At 50.6% G+C, this 14,130-nt stretch overlaps 1 protein-coding gene across 7 annotated transcripts in view; it reads left to right on the top strand.

Annotated features, from left to right (window-relative positions):
- Positions 1 to 14,130, top strand: part of EPB41L1 (erythrocyte membrane protein band 4.1 like 1) — a 119,564-nt gene that overhangs the window by 16,111 nt on the left and 89,323 nt on the right. The window lies entirely within an intron of this gene.

Here is a 14,130-nt window from a genome sequence, read left to right as displayed (position 1 = left end):
AGGCTCTCTGTTTTGATGTATTTTACTGCTGTGGAGGCATGAGGATTCGTATGGGCCACATATTTCTGGTGGCTTGAAAAAGGGGGGCAGTGCTGCAGGTCCTCTCTGGTTTTGGCTGAATTATGGTAGGGGCTGATATGCTTATTCATTAAGCCACTCCGTGGTAGACAGCATGCTTTGCCTATATGGCTTTATCCATGCCACCATGGACCATGGCTGGGGGTGTGGCCTTGGACCTGGGAGCTGTGTTAGCTGACCCTGGAGCCCTTGTTTTCCTTTGCTTAACTACTTTTAGGTTGTAGAGTGGATTCAGGAGAGGGTATTTTCATTCTGGTTTTGCCACTGATGACTAAGCGACCTTAGGCAGCTACCTTTACTTCTCTTGGCCTCAGGGATATATATATATATATATATGTTTTACACACACACACACACACACACACACACACACACACACACACACACATTGTGTGTATGTGTAGGAGGGGTTGGGGGAGGGGTTGGGGAAGGTGGGGTCAGAGTAAATGAGTTGTTTTCAAACTTTCCAGCAGGGAAATTTCCTTTTCAAATGAACTTGAAAGACTTGCAATGTACAAATCAGCTAAAGGGGCTTCAGCAGTGGTTGAAGTTAGGGCAGGGCTGGGAACTCCAACTAGCTAATTCCTCAGCCCCCAGCAGCCCCTAGACATGGAACAATCCTTGGCTATGTGCTGGACAGTTTGCAAACCACTGGCCCATGACATGTCAAAGCTTCTGACTCCATGGTTCAGAGATTCTGGCAGATGAGGGAGTGGAAAGGGAGTCCAACCAATGAAGTTACCCTGATGGGGAAATTGCGAAGTAATATGCAAATGTCATTGTGGAGTTATTTGTAAGGCACAACTGCCAGGGCTGTGATGTTGTCATGCTGGAATCCTCTGGCTTTTATTTTTGATTAGATGTGAGGCATCTCTGTACGCCTAGGGGATCTCTCTCTCTCTCTCTCTCTCTCTCCTCTCTCTCTCTCTCTCTCTCTCTCCTCTCGCTCTCTCTTTCTGTGTGTGTGTGTGTGTGTGTGTGTGTGTGTGTGTGTGTGGTCTAAGGAGCAGGGCTATGAGGGATGGGTGGGGCTGAGCCAGGTCAGGGCAGGTAGAATAAATGCCAAACAGAGCTAGGAGCGTGTTACTCCTGGGGGTGGTGGGGGTAGGGGATGGTGTTAGCTCCAGTTAAAAGGAGTGATTTGGCTCTTTCCTGCCAGTACATGGGCCCCACGGAGATCTCTGGGCAGGAAGCACTAGGAACAAGGAATCCTCTGTCCACAGCCACAGCACAGCCAGGACAGAGGAGGTGGATTAGGAGTTCCTAGGAGGGGGCCTGCTGGTCTCTCCGACATTTGAGCAAATGGGTGGGGAGAGGGGAACTAAGTGTATGTGTTCATGGACCGGGGGTGGGGGTGGGGGGTTGTGATGATAAGGGGAGATAGAGGTTGGTTCATACATTTATTCTACAAGTTCCTTGAGCTTCTGGAAGCCCTCCAAGAAGCCAGGCAGCTCTGTAGGGGTCAGAGCCGAGAAAGATGAGACTCTAGGTATTAATCACCATCAGTTTACTGGAGGAGACAGGAAATGTGAGAAACGATAGATTTGCATAGGCCTCTGACCTGCAAGTCCAGAGGCCCACATTCCAGTCCTTGCTCTGACACTGACTAGCTCTGTGGTTTGGCCTCATCACTTCCACTTTCTGGGTCTCAGTTTCCTCTTCTGTAGAATGGGGATGGACACATCAGCCTTGGCTACTTCTTTTAAAATATATATATTTTTTATTGATTTCAGAGAGGAAGGGAGAGAGAGGGGGAGAGAGATAGAAACATCAATAATGAGAGAGAATCATTGATCGGCTGCCTCCTGCACGCCCCCTACTGGAGATAGAGCCTGCAACCCGGGCATGTGCCCTTGATCAGAATTGAACCCAGGATCAGTGCGCAGGCCAATGCTCTATCCACTGAGCCAGATTGGCTAGGGCAGCCTTGGCTACTTCTTAATGCTCTTCTGAGCATCCATCAGAATAGGGTATTTCAAATGCTTAGGGGCAGCAGAATCCCTATAGGAAACATTTATAACAGAATTGCTGTGGTTGAATTGGCAGCAGTTTACTCAGAATATCACTGCTCTCCTTACTGGACCAAAGACAGTCCCAGAAGCTGTCCCAGTAGCCATCAGCATTGGCCAATGGCAAGAAGCTTAGACACCGGCTTCTGTCTTCTAGCTTTGCTCTGCCACTCATTAGCTGTGTGACCTTGGAAAAGTCACTTACCTTCTCTGAGCCTCAATTAACCCACCGCAAGATGGGGATAATGATACCCTCCCTGCCTTACCTCTCAGAATTGTGGGTAAAATCTAATGATATAAAGAATACAAAAGTCCTTTGTAGGAAAAATGCAAGGGATTTAGATTCTAGTCCAGGTGTTAGCCAGGTGATAAGGCCCATGGGGATGAAGAAGCTCCTAAGGCAAGTGGTTCTCAACCTTCCTAATGTTGCGACCCTTTAATACAGTTCCTCATGTTGTGGTGACCCCCAATTTCATTGTTACAAATTGAACATAATTAAAGCATAGTGATTAATCACAAAAATAATATATAATTATATGTGTGTTTTCCAATGGTCTTGGGCGACCCCTGTGAAAGGGTCGTTCTTCCCCCAAAGGGGTCTCAACCCACAGGTTGAGAACCACTGTCCTAAGGAAACAATTCCCCTACCCTTCTCCACCTCTTTATGCACTATAACAATGCTGGAATCTCTCCAATCCAGCCCCAACCTACTGCTCTTGCTAATCTTAGCTGATGAACAGGCTGGCCTTTTTCTTCCAACAAAGTGGATGTGATTAGCCATTTGTTGGGGAGAATCCCTTTGTGGGACATTGGAGGCATATGCTTCAGCTTGCTACCTGGGGAGGAGATGGGGAAACTGAGGCCATGGTCAATACAATTGTTGCATTCAGGGCAGCTAGAGAGGCGAGGCTGGGAAAAGGCTTGGGCTTGGCCTGTGCTGATATGGTGAGCCTCTTCCCCAGAAAAATCTACAACTTTGTTTCACTAAGTGGAACACAGTGTCCACTGAGTGTTTACATTTTGCTCAACTTCTGCCCCGGAGAAATTCTTCCTAGGGGCACCGTGGGCTTTCCCAGAAGAGTGGCATCTGGGCCAAACCAGGGAGGAGCTCTGAGTTCCTAAGGGGCAATGGGGGCTCCAGCTCAGCACTAGCTAATAACAACTGGAATTCTGAAATTTGATAGTGGCGATGGTTGCACAACTCTGTGAATAGTGTTGGCATGTTCTTTACCTCCAGATGTCCCTGGGGTTGGAGGCAGCAGGGAGCAAAGGCGCCGAGACGGGCCTCCTGGGCCTTATGTGGGCCCGTGGAAGCGGTGTTGGCTTCTAGAGCTCATTGCTGACCAAGGTTAGTTTCCCCACTTGGTACCTGGGGAAACTAAGTCTCACACTAGGAAAGAAATCGGCGTCAGTTGCCAGCCCTAGATGCAGAGGGGAGCTAGCAGAGGAGTGGGGGCAGCATTATAAAACTGGAATGGCAAACATGGCCTTCTTCTTACGTGTGTCTCACATAAGTCTCAGGAAAGGTCTGAATGAATGACCTGGCCAGGTCCCTTTCCCTCTCTGGGCCTCAGTGCCCCCTCTGGATCCACTCTGTATAGTCCTTTATATTCCTGGTGTTCTCTTATGAGTTAAGACACATGATTGCCAAGTTTTGCTATGGGTTCAGTTGTCTCATTTGTTAAACAGGGACAACAAAATCAGCCAGTCCTACCTTCCCGGAGGGTGACTATTACAAGGGTCAGTAAGTGACCACAAGACTTCAGGGCCATGTCAGGCTCTAGCGAATGGGGAGTCACTTTAACAAGGCAACATGCCCCCGCCTTGGCAGTGGAATGAAGTTGAAAAGATCTTGAGCTGCGGACTCAGACAGACTTGGGTGTAGACCAGCCGTGGGCCAACTACGGCCCGCGGGCTGGATCCGGCCCGTTTGAAATGAATAAAACTATTGAAAAAAAAGACCGTACCCTTTTATGTAATGATGTTTACTTTGAATTTATATTAGTTCACATGAACACTCCATCCATGCTTTTGTTCCGGCTCGCCGGTCCAGTTTAAAAACCCATTGTGGCCCTCGAGTCAAAAAGTTTGCCCACCCCTGGTGTAGACCCTTGCTCTACCTACTGTGTGAATTGGAATGAGATACTTCATTTCTCTGTGCCTCAGTTTCACCATCTGTAAAATGGAGACAATAATAGTTGTTACTTTGGAGGTTATGGAGCCCAAGTGAGAATGCAGAAAACATGCATCGCACTGTGCCTAGCACACAGCCGAGTGCTTAGTAGCTGGTCGGTGTTACTGTGTTGTTGATAACCGTGATGATGGTGATAATTGACATTTAGAGATTGGGATTCTTTGGGGGCTAGTGATGGCAATGTTATTGTTATTAATCGTCTCCTATACGCATCACTGATGTGACCTTCAGAGCACTCCTTCGAGGAGGCAGGAAGTTGCCACCATCTCCATTTTACAAATGTGGTTGTGAGTCTTAAGAGAGGAGAAGTGGCTTGTCCACGATTTTAGCTCAGGTCTTTATGCTTTGGGAGCACACTTACTGGCCAAAGATGCTGTGTGGATCAGCCCCTGGGTCAGACAGCTCTGACAGGAAAGTGGCGGATGATTGTGAATCCCCCTGACGTTTACTCTCTATGTTTTGGAGAGTGAGTGAGCGAATGACAAAATAAATGGCAACCTCCGGCCCTAACTGGTTTGGCTCAGTGGATAGAGCATTGGCTTGTGGACTGAAGGGTCCCAGGTTCGATTGTGGCCAAGGGTATGTATCTTGGTTGTGGGCTCAATCCCCAGTAGGGGTCGTGCAGGAGGCAGCTGATGGATGTTTCTCTCTCATTGATGTTTCTAACTCTCTAACCCTCTCCCTTCCTCTCTGTAAAATCAATAAAAACATATTTTTTAAAAGGAATTAATGTTTCTATTTTTATTTTTATTTTTTTATATTTTATTGATTTTTTTATAGAGAGGAAAGGAGAGGAATAGAGAGTTAGAAACATCAATGATAGAGAAACATTGATCAGCTGTCTCTTGCACACCCTGTACTGGGGATGTGCCTGCAACCAAGGTACATGCCCTGGACCGGAATCAAACCTGGGACCCTTGAGTCCGCAGGCCGACGCTCTATCCACTGAGCCAAACCGGTTAGGGCTAAAAACATATTTAAAAAAAATGACAACTCTGGCTCAGTGGCCTTGCCCAGTCACAGAAACACAGGCAGGCCTTGAAGTCCATGCATTCAGTGTGATTGGGGGCAACCTGCCTCTCACTTTGGGGCCCAGGATTTCTGGAGCTCTAGGCCAGCATTGTCTCTGCTCCTAAACACAGCCTGGCTGGATCCTGAGCCCTGGAAAGCCAGATTCATATTTCTTTTCTTTTCTTTTCTTTTCTTTTCTTTTCTTTTCTTTTCTTTTCTTTTCTTTTCTTTTCTTTTCTTTTCCCTTCCTTCCTTCCTTCCTTCCTTCCTTCCTTCCTTCCTTCCTTCCTTCCTTCCTTCCTTCCTTCCTTCCTTTTTAAAGAGAGAGTGGAAGGGAGGGGGAAAAACAGAAACATTGGTTGCCTCCTGCACTTGCCTCAACCGGGGCCAGAGATTGAGCCTGCAACTGAGGTATGTGCCCTTGAATGGAATCAAACCCAGAACCCTTCAGTCCGTGGGCTGACACTCTATTCACTGAGCCAGACTGGCTAGGGCCAGATTCATATTTCTTTTCTATCAGTTTCTGCTTCCCCACCCTCCATCCCAATCTAGAAATTGATTCTACCTGCAGTCATTCCTCCACTGAGTCTTGATTTAGTTGAACAAGTTTCCCTCAGTTCCTGCCATACACCAGGCACTAGGATACGGAGATGAACACAGCAGGCAAACACATGGTTGGTGTTGAGCAGCAGAACTTTGTCCTAGTCTCTGGCAGTTCCCAAGGGGCGTTGAGGAAGGTGTCTTGGTTCCCCAGTGGCATGCATGATTTTTGAATTTGGAAAAATTCTCTGCTGTGGAAGGCGTCATGTGCTGGGAGTCCTGGGAGTCCTGGGTTGGGGGTCGGGCCTGGGCGGTGGTTCCACCTCTGCCAGGGCCTTGCTGTGTAACTTGCCTCTCTCTGGGCCGCCTCTTCCCTATCTGCTAAAGGAAGGGATTGATTGAGATAGGAAAGTAGTTTGTGGGGCACTTGCCTGACACACATGTCCTATGCTCACAGGAGCCCAGGCTGATGCCAAGGTCCCCCTTCCTGCCCTGGAAGTGGTTTCTGAACTGGGCTCTGAGCACCAGGGCCAGGATGGGTGCTCACCTGAGCACCAGGGCCAGGATGAAGCCTCCTGCTGGCCTGTGGGCCTGGCTTCCTCAGGGGGCACTAGAGCTGATGGAACAGGTTCCAGCAAGGCGGCCCTGCGACACGAGCCAGCCCTGTCCAGCAGGGACCCCGCACAAGGTGGCTGTATGTACCCTCTGATGCTTTCCTTTCCAGGAGGCGGTGAGAAATGGGGTGGAGATGGGGTGAGAGCAAACGTCAAGGCCCCTGAAACTGTGGCGTTGCCCCAGCCCCTCCACAGGAAGCGTGGGGGAACTGAAGACTGAGAAGGGCAGGTTTTCGCACATCTGCACAGTGGCACAGGGTGTCACAGAGCTACCTGAGGACACAGGTCTCCTGGCCCCCTGGCCCCACAGTTGCATCTTGTGCTTAACTATTCCCTGGGCTTTGATCATTGAGGTGGGGGGAGCACACAGGGCAGAGCATGTGTGTACCCAACAAGGCAGAGGATGGTGGCTGTGGTTGGGAGGGGAGATGTGTCTGTGTGTCATTTTAATTGTGTTTTCCTGCCTCTTGTCATGTTTCCCAGATAAGTTCCTTGGCCTCTTGCCCTAGTGGCACTGATAGCTGATATGTTGAGTGTCCAGAGGAGGAAAAGCAGAGGGCAGGCCCTTGTGGCTGATGGGGACAGGAGGCTGGGGAGTCCCACTTGTGCCTGATCCCGGGGTAAGGAGTGACTCAGCTGTGAGAACCCATCCTGGCCCTGGGACAATGTCTGTTTGGCTGGCAGGCCAAGGAGGAGCCTCTGTGTGTTCTCCCTGTCCCCCAGCTCTTGGTATCTGCAGCCTACCCAGGCCCCTGTGGCTCGAGGCTCTGCCACTTGGCCCTGGCACGGGGACTGGTTTGACAGGTTTTGCTACACTCATGAGCAGCCGGGAGTTGGCACAGGGCAGGCCTGAGGAGGCAGTGCTGCCCTGTCCTTGCCTCCCCACCCCCAATCCCAGACCAGACTCACTTCTGTGTCGTCATCATCATCCTCCCCACTGTGTGCGCGCACTCACTTGCCGCCCCCCCCCCCCCCCCCCCCCCCCCCCCCCCCGTCTCAAGGGAAGCTGCATGGGAAACTGGAAAGCAGAAGCCACTCAGACTCCTGTTCCTGGCTCTGTCCATTGTTCAGCATGGGACCATGGACAAGCCTCCCTTCTTGGACCTCACTGTCTTAATCTGCACAGTGGGGCTTTGGGCTCAGTCATCCTCAGGCTACCGCATACAATGATTGTAGTTAGAACTCTGCCATTTTCTTTCTATCTCTGGGCAACTCATAGCACACAGAGGGCCTCATTGAGGGCCACGACCCTTCTTAGGATGGTGATAGGATCAGCTAACAACCCAGCGAGTATCCAGGAGTATCCAGTCTCCGCTGGAAGTGTTTTTTTTCTGTAGTCCGGCCTGCCCTTATCTGGCTCAAGCAGAAGGAGAGAATTTATCTGGAGGTGGGGCTTACCCTAGTTTCCCCTTCCCCCCTTATCCTGAGCCCATAATTGCCTGAGAACCAGGCGTTCTGTGCTTCTCCTTAAAGTAGTTAGGGTAGAAGGAGAACCCAGGAGGAGGGCCTCAGCGCTTGCTGCCTCCTCTTCCTCCTGACTTTCACATCAACCCAGGGTCCAGTTCAGGGGAAGGAGGGGGAGGAGGGATAGCTTGACCACACGCTTCCTATCTAACAGTGAAGAGTATACAAAGCCTATGTCCTCAGAAACTCTAAGTTCTGACAATGTACCAGTCAGAAGGAGGGGGAGTTAGATAAAGAGGACAATCCCAGCTTGGGGACAGAGAGAGAAGAAAAAGGGAATTCACGTTTATTGAGCATCCCCTATGTGCCTGTGCTAAGCCAGTTACTTTGTATACATTCTCTATATCTATGTCTATGTCTATGTCTATATCTAATCTATATTATCTCTCTCTCTATATATATATATTCACAGGTTGAGACGTGCTCAGATCTATATCATCTGTCTCTATCTCTATTACCTATATTCTCAAATGGCGGCCAGAATGATCTTTGTAAAACATCAATCAGACCATGCCACTCAGTGTCTTTCCTCTGCCCTTGGAATAAACTCTAAACTCCTGACCGTGGCCTACCGGGCCCTGAGTAAGCCGGCCCCTGCCTCCCCCTTGGCAGTTATGTACCTACCTCCCCATTGGTCATTTACTTCAGCCACAGAAGTCTTCTGTGTATTTCATAAACTCTTCCCCACCTCAAAACCTTCACATGTGCTGTTCTCTCTGCTCAGAATTCTCTTTTCCTGGCCTTTTGCAGCCTTGGGTCTTATTAACCTTTTTAACTCAGCTTAATTAGACAGCGCCCTCCCTGCCCCACTGCCCTGCTCTCTACCCCTGCCTCCGATTCCTCACAATGCTTATCACCATTTGTAGTCATTTGTCTTTTATTTTTAATGTTGTATTCACTCCACATTGCATGGCACAGAATGGGTATTCAGGAAGCATTTTCTGGATGAATGAATGACTGAGTTGTAGGGAAACAAAGGTGCTAGTTGAGTGCCTGGCTTAGGGCAGGGCTCTCAGTAGGTGTTCAGTAAATGGCAGCTTTTAGTGAGAACTAGCATAGATGGTGAATACCCACCAATTTATTGTGACTAGAGCATGCATTGGGGAAGGGGTGCAGAGGACAATTAAGGTTGAAAAGATGAGCTGGTACCAGGTCCGGGTGGTCCCTGATGTGTGAATGTACACCTTAGAAAGACATTGCTGGGAGTCATTGCTGGGCCATTAACTGTAACTATAGAGCTTTGCTTCTGGGGTGTGGGTCCAGACACTTTGTCTACACGGTGAGGCCATACAGTGTGGTTGGGGGGATGCAGGGTGGGGAGCAATCTCAGAGAGGAACAGGCTGGGCCCTCTCCAGAGGCAAACTCTGAGGCCAAAGGCCCAGAGGAAGTGGCTCTGTTGGGAGCATGCTGTTTCCTAATTCCACATCGTCACTGCACTGTTCCTGGGGAGCAGAGGATTGTGGCTACCTAAGAGCCAGATGCTTGGGTTTCTATTTTGGTTCCTCCTCTGATCAACCATGTGACTTCTGCCGGGTTCATTCACAGCTGCTTCTGTTTCTTCCTCTGTAAACAGGCTGCTTTTAGTACCTGCCTCATAGGGTCTCAGTGAAGATGAATGAAGTACTGTAGTGCGTGCAAAGGGCTTAGCAAAGCACCTGGCACATACTGAGCACTCAGGAGAGGTGAGCTGTTATCTTCATTCAACAGTGGGAGGTTCAGAAAGGACCTTCCAGGCAGAGGGAACCATAAGTACAAAGGAAAAGTGCAGAGACATGACACAGGAGGGTGCTTTGCAGTGGTGGGAGGCCACTGTGCGGGAAAGGGAGGAACAGTAGGCACCCCGATCCTGCAGCACGTGCACACTGGGCCGGAGCTGGAACTTCATCCCAGGGCCATCAGGGCCAATGCAGGGTGTGATGTGATCTGATTGCTGGCAGTAGGAGGGTGGGTTGGAGGGCCATGGAGGCCCGGAGACCAATGGACAAGCTGTTGGTGTGGCCCCAGTGAGAACCTGAACTCAGGCACCTGGAAGTAGAGAGGAGGGAACCATCAGAGAGGTGAAGAGGGAGAGTGGATGGAGTGGGGGGCCTGCTGGGGAAGGGAGGTGTAGGGAGGAGATGGGAGGGGGAGGTAAAGCGGCCTTATTCTGATGACTGTGGGCTTCTGTACAGGATGGCTGAGGTATTGTAGAGCTGAAAGCATGGTGAGTGCATGTGGGTTTTGATGTCAATAGTTTGACTTTTCTGGGAACTGAGAAGCTTCCTGAGAAACCTGTCTTTTTTGTTTCGGCTCCCCATGTGGAAAATCTTTCTAAAATCTCCCGCGTGATTAACTCCTCCCCTAGTGATGAGACTGTGCATACCTCTTGCCTGCTGGGCCAAGGCCTGGACCAGGGCATGGGGCCATGGCCTGTAGGTGGCCACAGCTAGGGATTTCATTTGGAAGCTGGTTTTAAGAGTCCATCAGTTTTCTTGTGACTTTCTTCCTTCTCCTTAAAGGGTGTAGAAAGAGGCAGTGCCCGTTAGTGGAATGTGCTGTATATTCCAAGGCTGGGATCAGGACTAGGCAGCCTTTCAGAAGTGGTATAAGGCAAGCTCCTGCTGGGCCCCGCTGCCCTTTTTATTTTGGTGAGTGTGGACTGGGAGATGTTATTCCAAAGAACCCTAGATCTTCGCTTTTGCACTTTATAGATGAGGAAATGAGGCCTGAGAGAGTGGATGAGGCTTGCTCAGGTCCAACTGTGAATTAATGTCAGAGCTGGGCCAGGGCCGGGCGCCTCCCTTCTAGCTCCAGGCCCTCCTGTGCTTCTGCAGCTGGCACTGCCTCTTAGAGGAGTGAGGAACTGACGAACCTCTACACAGGCCCCTGGTGTCCCCCGCTCCACCTCCCGGAGCCAGCTATTGTCCTAAGCCCTCACTCAGGAGCCCATCCGTACCCCTTCTCCCGATTGTGGCTGGAGGTGGGGGGCTAAAACCAGGAGAATTGGGTTGGTTCCCTCCTGATGAGAGGAGCGAAGCCCCGTCTTGATGGGTGGAGTACAGTCACATCTCTACTGGAGCTGATTGCTGAGGAAAGGCCTTTGTCTGCGTTGCCAGGGGAACCAAAGTTTCTGCCTTCTTCCAGGGCTGTGATTGGTTCCTGGTGGAGCTGGAGCTTTGGTGAGTGGAAGTGCCTCTTTCCTGCCTACATCTTCCACAGGTTGAGAGACTAGAGAGATGCTGGGGTGCCATGGAAACATTGTGTTGGTTTCTGAGCTCTACCCTCTCAGCTCTAGAGGTGATGGGTTTCCTTGTATATTTGCTCACTCATTTATCCCAGGCAGCATCTGCTCCAGGAAAGCTAGCTTAAGAGTCAGAGGACCTGTATTTGAATCCTGGCACAGTCATAGGCCTTGGGTAGGTCCCTTCCCTTCCCTGGGCCTCAGTTTCCCTACCTGTAAAAACAAAGGCATTGGGCTAAATTCTCTGGTCCTTGCAGCTCTTTCCTTCCTGACTGCACAGCCCACATCCTTTCCTTTTTGACCGCCCATATTCCCATTTGGCCCTTTGCCTGGGCTCTGACCATGTTCTCAATTCTAAGTGCCCTGTAAGATGCAAGATAGAATAGGGAGTTGCAAACAGCTCTTAGCATTCCCCACCCTCCTCGAGGAAAGTTGTGTTCTCTGAAGCCTCTCCTGGAAGCCCCAATCCTGCAGCCCTTCTTGTCTCAGCCTTCCACCTGGACCCAGGCTCAGGGAAATAAGCCGAGGACAGTGAATGATGGCTGCCCCATCTCTGCTCAGGGTGGGCCTGGGCAGCGTGCAGGACAGAGTTTGCTGGGGTGGGTGGGGCAGTTGGGAGAGCCCTGGGCTCCAGGCCCGACTCAGCCACTTGTTGGCCAGGTGACCTTGGCAGGGCTGCTCCGCCTCATTTTCCACATCTGTGACCCAGGAGCTCAAATCCCACCTCATAGGGTTGTTGCAAAGATCGAGTGAGACGATATGTCCGCCATACGGGACGCACCAAGGCCCCTTCCTGGGTCTCTCTCCTAAAAAAGGGCCAGATTGAGAAGGGTTTGAGGTGGCAGGACCTGTGGTACCATGTGGCAGACTGTGCCTGCTGCTCATTCCTGGCAGTGCCAAAGGCAGGGGGAGAAAAATGTTGTCTTGGGTGGGTGATGTCTGAGTGGGGGAGGCCTGTGTCAGAGTTAATGTTTGAAAAACACTTTTAAGATCCTCCAGGGAACTCAAATGAAGATTTTTCAGATGAGCTGAAAATGGAGCAAAGTAATGAAGCTGAGCTCACTGGCAGGGAAGGGGGCGGCCTAATTGGTACTGACTTGGTCTTGGCCCAGCCACACTCATTATCGCAGGCTGACCGGGAGGGTGGCCCTACATTTGGGCTGTGAACTGAAGTAACTGATGTGAGCTTTCTTGGGAGGGGGGTTGCCGTGTGGGCCATCTGGTAATGACTCAGCCCTACTTCTTGTTGACTCACTAGACTGAGGGTCAGAGGTGGCTTCTTAGGTCACTGGCCTTCAGAGCCTGGTTTAGCTTTCAGTCCTGTGACCCCCTCCACCTTGGGCTATAGAAGCAGCAGTCCAGACTTGGGTGGGTGTGGTCGGAGGCAGGGATGGGACAGTGAAGTCGGAAGTGGACTTTCCCTGCTGTGCTCAGGTTTGTCTGGGGTCTGTGATGAGGAGGGTAGAGAGTGGCAAGAAGAGGGTTCTCAGGAGAAGAAAGCAGGCTGGTGGGTATGTGCGGGTGGGGGGAATGAGTGTGAACGGGATGCAAGTCTGGGTTTGCTTGTGCGGCTGCTTACATTGAGGAGGCAAAGAATCTAAGGCAGTGGTTCTCAACCTGTGGGTCGCGACCCCTTTGGCGGTTGAACAACCCTTTCACAGGGGTCGCCTAAGACCATCCTGCATATCAGATATTTACATTACAATTCATAACAGTAGCAACATTACAGTTATGAAGTAGCAACGAAAATAATTTTATGGTTGGGTCACAACATGAGGAACTGTATTTAAAGTCCAGAAGGTTGAGAACCACTGATCTAAGGGAATCAGATGCTGAGGAAGGATCCAAGAAGCGAGTGTGTATGCATGTGCATTCGGTGGGGGGGGGGGGGGGGGGGCAGTCCCTGTGGAAACACAGGTGGTAGAATTGGTGAGTGATTACGGACCAGGGGAGCCTTGTCCTGAAGACACGAGAAAGTCCTGCTGGAGGCCACCTATGGGTTGCTTGGGCTGGGACAGGAGTAAAGGACCACGGGTGGTGCAGCATTGCTTCTTCTGGGGACCTGGTTTGCATTGGAAATGCTGCTCCTGGGGACACTCTGAGACTCCTCAGTGGGGGAATATGTGGGGGTCAATCATTACAGCCTTCTTGGCACCTGCATGGCCTTGCGAATGCATTTGGGGGAATAGGGCCAAGTGTCAGGTCACCAGTGCCTCCTGGCACACTGACCCCATCGACCCCACCTCCTTATTTTTCCTTGGTCTCTGTGACGCCACGCCCTTCCTTCCCGCTCTCCCACTATCTCTCTGGCAGGTTCTCATTTGCCTGTTCCCCCTTCTCAGCTTGACTGCTCACTGTGTGGGTTCCTCAGGGCTCCACTGCAGTTTCTGTTCTTGTTGTGTGTGTGTGTGTGTGTGTGTGTGTGTGTGTGTGTGTGTGTGTTTACTAATAATCTAGGGTTTTTTAAATTATGAAAGTAATACAGTACAGAGATTTTGGGAAACAGGAGGAGGAAAAATATGACTCCCGAGAATTTTTGGGAGATTGACATGCTTCCTTCCACCTACGTTCCTTTGCTCTTTTCTCACGGGGCTGTAGGCCTCCCTGAGATTCCCACCTAACGGTGTGTGTGGAGCCACCTTCTGTGTCATTACAGAGGATTCCATCAAATACATGGTCCTCTCTCCCCGTCTCCTGCTGGTGGACAGTGGGGTTGTTTCCAGTTTTTGCTGTTAGGAATAGCACTGCCGTGAACATTGCATAAAGTGCTTTTTCTGTATTTCAGATGATGTCTCTTAGGGTGGGGGTCCCAGGAGGGACTTCTGGGTCAAAGGCTATGGATGCCATTCAGGTTCTTACCAGACTGTTGTGCCACTTTAAGGTCAAGCCTCCAGGGTGAAGGGGCAGGAACTGTTTTCAATTCCTCTCAGGGCTGAAGAGCCTGTTCCTTGTGTGCAGGCACTGCTGGGGACCGTCCTCTGTCCAGCCCCTCATTCGCT

This window comes from Myotis myotis, unplaced genomic scaffold (genome assembly GCF_014108235.1).
Source record: "Myotis myotis isolate mMyoMyo1 unplaced genomic scaffold, mMyoMyo1.p scaffold_m19_p_9, whole genome shotgun sequence".
In the NCBI taxonomy this organism is placed as follows: domain Eukaryota; kingdom Metazoa; phylum Chordata; class Mammalia; order Chiroptera; family Vespertilionidae; genus Myotis; species Myotis myotis.
This window is presented reverse-complemented; position numbering and strand designations above follow the sequence as displayed.